Source organism: Bombyx mori, chromosome 9, assembly GCF_030269925.1.
Source record: "Bombyx mori chromosome 9, ASM3026992v2".
NCBI lineage: Eukaryota > Metazoa > Arthropoda > Insecta > Lepidoptera > Bombycidae > Bombyx > Bombyx mori.
The window spans coordinates 14,660,738-14,666,768 of record NC_085115.1 but is presented as its reverse complement, the minus strand read 5'-3'; the positions used below and the strand labels follow the sequence as shown (position 1 = coordinate 14,666,768).

Below are 6,031 nucleotides of genomic sequence, written 5' to 3'. Positions count from 1 at the left end.
CTGGCCACAAAAAAGTTTATTGAATTCGAATTTCGAATTGTTCATGAAAATAAAAATGTATACTTTTAGAATTTTACTCATTTTTTAATATGGAGCGGACGCTTAAAGAAGACCGTGGTGCAGTTATTGCGTTGCATCGTTGCGGTTACGCGCCAATTCAAATTTTTAACATACTGAAAAATTTAAATATAACCAAAATATTCGTTTATCGTACCATCAAACGATACAATGAAGACTCTAGTGTAGATGACAGGTCAAGAAGTGGTCGCCCTCGGTCTGTTAGGACTCCAGCAGTGATAAAAGCTGTGAAGGCGCGAATTCAAAGAAATCCCAAACGTAAGCAGAAACTGTTGGCCCTTCAGATGGGGTAAAGCAGAACCACGGTGAAAAGGGTGTTAAATGAAGACTTAGGGCTTCAGGCATATCGAAGAAAAACAGGGCATCGTTTGAATGCTCGTCTAATGGACCTGAGACTGAAGAGATGCCGCGCTTTGTTGAAGCGGTACGCGGGAAAAAAATATCGAGAAATTCTTTTTTCGGATGAAAAAATTTTTACCGTAGAAGAGAGCTACAACAAACAAAATGATAAGGTGTACGCACACAGTAGTGAAGAAGCGAGCAACCGTATTCCGCGTGTCCAACGAGGTCATTTTCCATCCTCGCTCATGGTATGGTTGGGAGTTTCTTATTGGGGCTTAACAGAGGTACATTTTTGTGAGAAAGGTGTAAAAACGAATGCAGTTGTGTATCAAAATACAGTCCTGACGAACCTTGTGGAACCTGTTTCTCATACCATGTTCAATAACAGGCACTGGGTATTCCAACAAGATTCGGCGCCAGCTCATAGAGCGAAGAGCACACAAGACTGACTGGCGGCGCGTGAAATCGACTTCATCCGGCACGAAGACTGGCCCTCCTCCAGTCCAGATTTGAATCCGTTAGATTACAAGATATGGCAACACTTGGAGGAAAAGGCGTGCTCAAAGCCTCATCCCAATTTGGAGTCACTCAAGACATCCTTGATTAAGGCAGCCGCCGATATTGACATGGACCTCGTTCGTGCTGCGATAGACGACTGGCCGTGCAGATTGAAGGCCTATATTCAATATCACGGAGGTCATTTTGAATAAACTTTAGTGTCATAAGAATCTATGTTTTGTTAAGTTTATTTTAGTATATGAATGGTTACATAATGAATAAACTTGTTTCAATTATTTTACATTAAACATGTGACAGAATTTATGACCTGACTAGGTATTTACTGGTGGTAGGACCTCTTGTTTACTGGTGGTAGGACCTCTTGTGAGTCCGCGCGGGTGGGTGCCACCACTCTGTCTATTTCTGCCGTGAAGCAGTAATGCGTTCCGGTTTGAAGGGTGGGGCAGCCGTTGTAACTATACTTGAGACCTTAGAACTTATTCTCAAGGTGGGTGGCGCATTTACGTTGTGGATGTCTTTGGGCTCCAGTAACCACTTAACACCAGGTGGGCTGTGAGCTTGTCCACCATCTAAGCAATAAAAAAAATAACATATTATACGTCATATTAGGAAAATATTAGTGAGTTTCTTGACGAAGATTTTTAGTTGTGAAACTGCCGCGTCAATAGTAGAGGTACGTGACGGTTTTATTGCGCCTCTGGAAGAATGTTTGAATCTTTGATTCTCTCTTCATACCTGGGTTATAATTTCGTTTCAAACTAGTTTTACCTTCTGTTTCGCGGTGTTGTTGTGGTTAAATATATCATTTTCGACAAAATGTTTTCAAATTCCCAATATAGTATTTTTGAGGGACATCAACTCTGCTTTATCGAGTGTCATAAAAGTCAGGAAATAAGTACTCTTGTCAAATATATCTCTAGCTTTACGAGCTGTTTTTAGAACAAGCTGTTTCAACGTGAATATACATATAATGATATGGAGTATTTCAAAATGAATAAAACACTTAATTGTGTTTTCTGTGATATAATAAAAAAAAATAACTTTTAAAGCCATTATACTCTTTTAAAAATTAATATTAAAAATTCAACTCTCTTTTTAATGAATTACAGACTTCATTCAATGACACTGAAGAAAATTTCTTTTTAAAAACTAAAGAGTTTTAAATAATAAAGCTTGTTCTTAACATACATATCTACATCTACCATTGTCCGTTTGGTGGCAACGCAAATACCCAGTTTCAATTTTCCGCCAACTCAGTTGTCGCTCTAACAATTGAATCTTCAAGAACGTATGTAATGTAGTTCAATGTAGTAATTGAATATTTGTGAAGGCTGTAACAATTTCCGTTCGAAACTACACGACCTTTTCAAGTTGAGTGAGGTATTCGTTTCCTTTCATTGGTTCAAAGGGCGCCCTTTTGATTATCAACTGTAACCCGAAGTGTAGCCCTTATCTTGTTTACTTCGGGAGCACTTGACAAGTTCAAATACACTAAACAAACCTTTGAACAAACATTTAACTTCGTTACGTTTCTGTTTTCCTTACTCACGGTACACAATCTGGTCAATATGGCCGTAATGTTGGCATCTGCGCCAACATTTAGAGAATGTGTTAAATACTTAATCTGCTGTGTGTCTTTTGAAATGCTTAACTCATCATCATTCTTCTGCCCTTCTCCCAATCACTTGAGGTCGCCACCACACGTTTTCTCCTTCCATGCTCTTCTATCATATACCATTTCTTCGCTCACTCCCCTCTTACCCATATCGTCTTTCACGCAATCCATCCATTTCTTCTTAGGTCTACCTTTTTCTTTATATCCCTGCACATTCATAGTTAACACTCTCTTACAACTTCATTTTCATTTCGTCTCATCACTTGGCCACACCATCCCAAACGCGAACTTCTCAGCTTCTCTGTCACAGGTGCCACTTTCTAACTTCCTCTAACTTAATCATTCCGTATTCTATCCATTCTCGTTACTCCACATATCCATCGCAACATTCGCATATTTTTTTTTCTTTATTGCTTACATGTGTGGACGAGCTCACAGCCCACCTGGTGTTAAGTGGTTACTGGAGCCCATAGACATTCACAACGTAAATGCGCCACCCACCTTGAGATACAAGTTCTAAGGTCTCAAGTAAGTTACAACGGTTGCCCCACCCTTCAAACCGAAACGCATTACTGCTTCACGGCAGAAATAGGCAGGGTGATGATCCCCAACCGCGCGGACTCACAAGAGGTCCTACCATCAGCATCTCTGCTGCATGTAATTGAAATGTCTAACTAAAACTATCGAATTGAAGGCTGAGAAAAGCTGATACCTTGTTATGGTGTTAGGTAGTTATTAGTACCCATCAGCAACGTAAAATGAATCTTGAGAGAGGGGCCCTAAGTGTCAGTTCTATAGTACAACGGTTGCCCTACCACTCAACGGCCCGTTGAGTTTCTCACTGGATCTTCTCAGTGGGTCGCGTTTCCGATCTGGTGGTAGATTCTGCGAAGCACTGCTCTTACTAGGGCTAGTGTTAGCAGCCACATGAGCTCACCTACTCGCCCGGTATATATAGTTATGACCCCTCGAGTTCACTAGAATAGATAGCAAAAAAAAAAACACTCAAACCGAAACGCATTACTGCTTCACGGTAGAAAGAGGGAGGTTGGTACTTACCCGTGTGGTTTCAGTACAATCCGTTAATTGACTTTTGAAATCCTTTATATGAATCGTCTATTATCAAAGGTGGCAATCTGTGCATTGGGACAAAAAAATGTTATTGATATGTCAATACAGATTGATTTGAATATAATCGTCTCCTTCAAAGAATACGGTTCAAAACCTGCATTAAATAAAGGTTAATACTTAACCTGTTATTTATCTAAGATGTCGTTCAGAAGAGTTTTGTGACTGCCAATGAAATACAAAGTCAATAATCCGTTTTTCTGATTTACCAATAATTGTCCAAAAGTCACATTGCCGGCTTTGATAATAGTCGACTCATATTATTTAAACAATTAAATTGACGTCAATGAAACGTCGCCGTCCTTGCTTGTATGTATTTGCTCTGTAAATAAAATTATGTGTACTTATGTAATCAATTCATTGAGTTGACAATTTAGATATTTAATATTAACATTAAAATTAAATGCTTAAGTGAGTTTGTTTGTGTTTTTATTGCGACTGTAGATAGACGACGATACGGCTCTCTTAATGGTAATTAGTCGTGGCTTATGGACTTCAGCAATGCCAGGAGCCCAGTCAAGCCACTGTCTGCTCCACAAATATGTTGGTTTGTTTCGCTTAACCGATCTTGAAGAATTTTAGCAAACACGTTGTTAGGGATACAGAGATGGATATTATAAAAAAACATTGTCAAAAAAAGGCGTATTCACAAAATATGTATTTAATGTTTCATATGTTTACGCGAGTAATACTGCTGGTAAAAGGTAGAGTTTCTGCTCCCCTGCACGGTGTTTCCCGAGCGCTATGACATGTCCTTCTTCAAACGAGGCTTGTGGAGAGTATTGAGCGGTAGGCAGCGGCTTGGCTCTGCCCCAGGCATTGCTGAAGTCCATGGGCGACGTTAACTACTCAGCATCAAGTGGGCCGTATGCTCGTCTGCCTACAAGGGCATTAAAAATACAAAAGTTTCGTAAATTTAATTATACAAAAAAGTCTGTTTCAATTAGAATTCCAAAAGAAGACAAACAAAAAAAATTTGATTTCATTTTAGAATTCCCAATGCTCGGATTTTTTAATGTATTGTAATCAGATCTAAGTACTATAAACCGATGTCATTATTGCAGACATTAACCTGAAAACTAATCGTTATTGTCGTTGTAAATAATTCAGATACTGCGCCCAGTCTGACCGCAGTAGATCCTAATCTAGGGAGACACGCAGCCCGCACCTTTTCAGCCAATCCCATATTAGTCTATAAAGTAGACAGTTTACTCACTTAACACTCATTCAGCTGCTATCGGGAACTGTCTGTGGGTGTGGTTTATCAGCATAAATGAAAAAAAAATACGGCTTTTTAAATTTCTGCTGTAAGTTGTTGCAACTGCAATCGTTTTTATGTTTTTGAAATACCTCAAGGATATCTATTAGGTGTGCTTATGTATATTTTTACGTACCTAGTCTATGTTTTATTATTAAATAAGTTCTAAAAGAAAACGATAACTGTAAACAAGAGGTTTATTGAAGGTATAGTCATAATAATTACAAATCACACACATTTAAGATTCTTTGTGTTATGGGTAGCAAATACTGAACATAATTTACATGATACTGAGAGACATAGCATGTGACAGATACTTTCAATAACTTTGTATTATCTTCTATATCTATACATATAAAAATGAATTGCTGTTCGTTAGTCTCGCTAAAACTCGAGAACGGCTGGACCGATTTGGCTAGTTTTGGTCTTGAATTATTAGTGGAAGTCCAGAGAAGATTTAAAAGGTAGATAAATATGAAAATGCTCGGAATTAAATAAAAATAACAATTTTGTTTTTCCTTTGATGTGTCCCCCGTCGGACGGATTCCCTTTGTTTGTTTTAAGTATATTTTATACAAAAGTTTAGGTTTTTTATTTATCGATTGATGCACTACGAAGTCTGCCGGGTCAGCTAGTAACATATAAATATTTCTTCTGTGCGTGTGTTTGTCACTGAACTCCTCCTAAGCGGCTCTACCGATTTGAATGTTTTTTTTTTGTATACGTTAGGGTGATACCCTGGATAGTTTAGATCCACAAATCAGCCCGGCAGATGGCGCTGCAGTCGGTATCTAGGTTATTTATCTGTACTACAACTAAACGGCTGGATAGACTTGAATGAATTTTTGCAGGACAACGTCTGTCGGGTCCGCTAGTACAGTAATATTATAAAAAACAACAGCGTGAAACTAAATTTTCCGTATCGTTGTAACGAGACTTAAACACAAAGTAAAAGGTGAGCCAATATCCGGTGAGCACCAATATAGTACACTTGAAGTACTCCTTATATTGAAACTCGGGTCTAATGGCGGTCACTTGCGAAATTTGCTGAACCCTCAGAACCCTTTTGACCTCCCGAACTATTCTCGTCT

The 6,031-nt window shown here is 38.6% G+C and overlaps 1 long non-coding RNA gene across 1 annotated transcript; it reads right to left on the bottom strand.

The window, feature by feature from the left end:
• Nucleotides 1-1,269: 1,269 nt before the first annotated feature.
• On the bottom strand, nucleotides 1,270-4,425 carry LOC134199411 (uncharacterized). The gene is made up of 3 exons (XR_009973900.1): nucleotides 3,808-4,425; nucleotides 3,614-3,690; nucleotides 1,270-2,440 (listed from the first exon to the last, which is right to left on the bottom strand). It is a non-coding gene; the product is annotated as an uncharacterized LOC134199411 (long non-coding RNA).
• Between the last annotated feature and the right edge of the window lie 1,606 nt (nucleotides 4,426-6,031).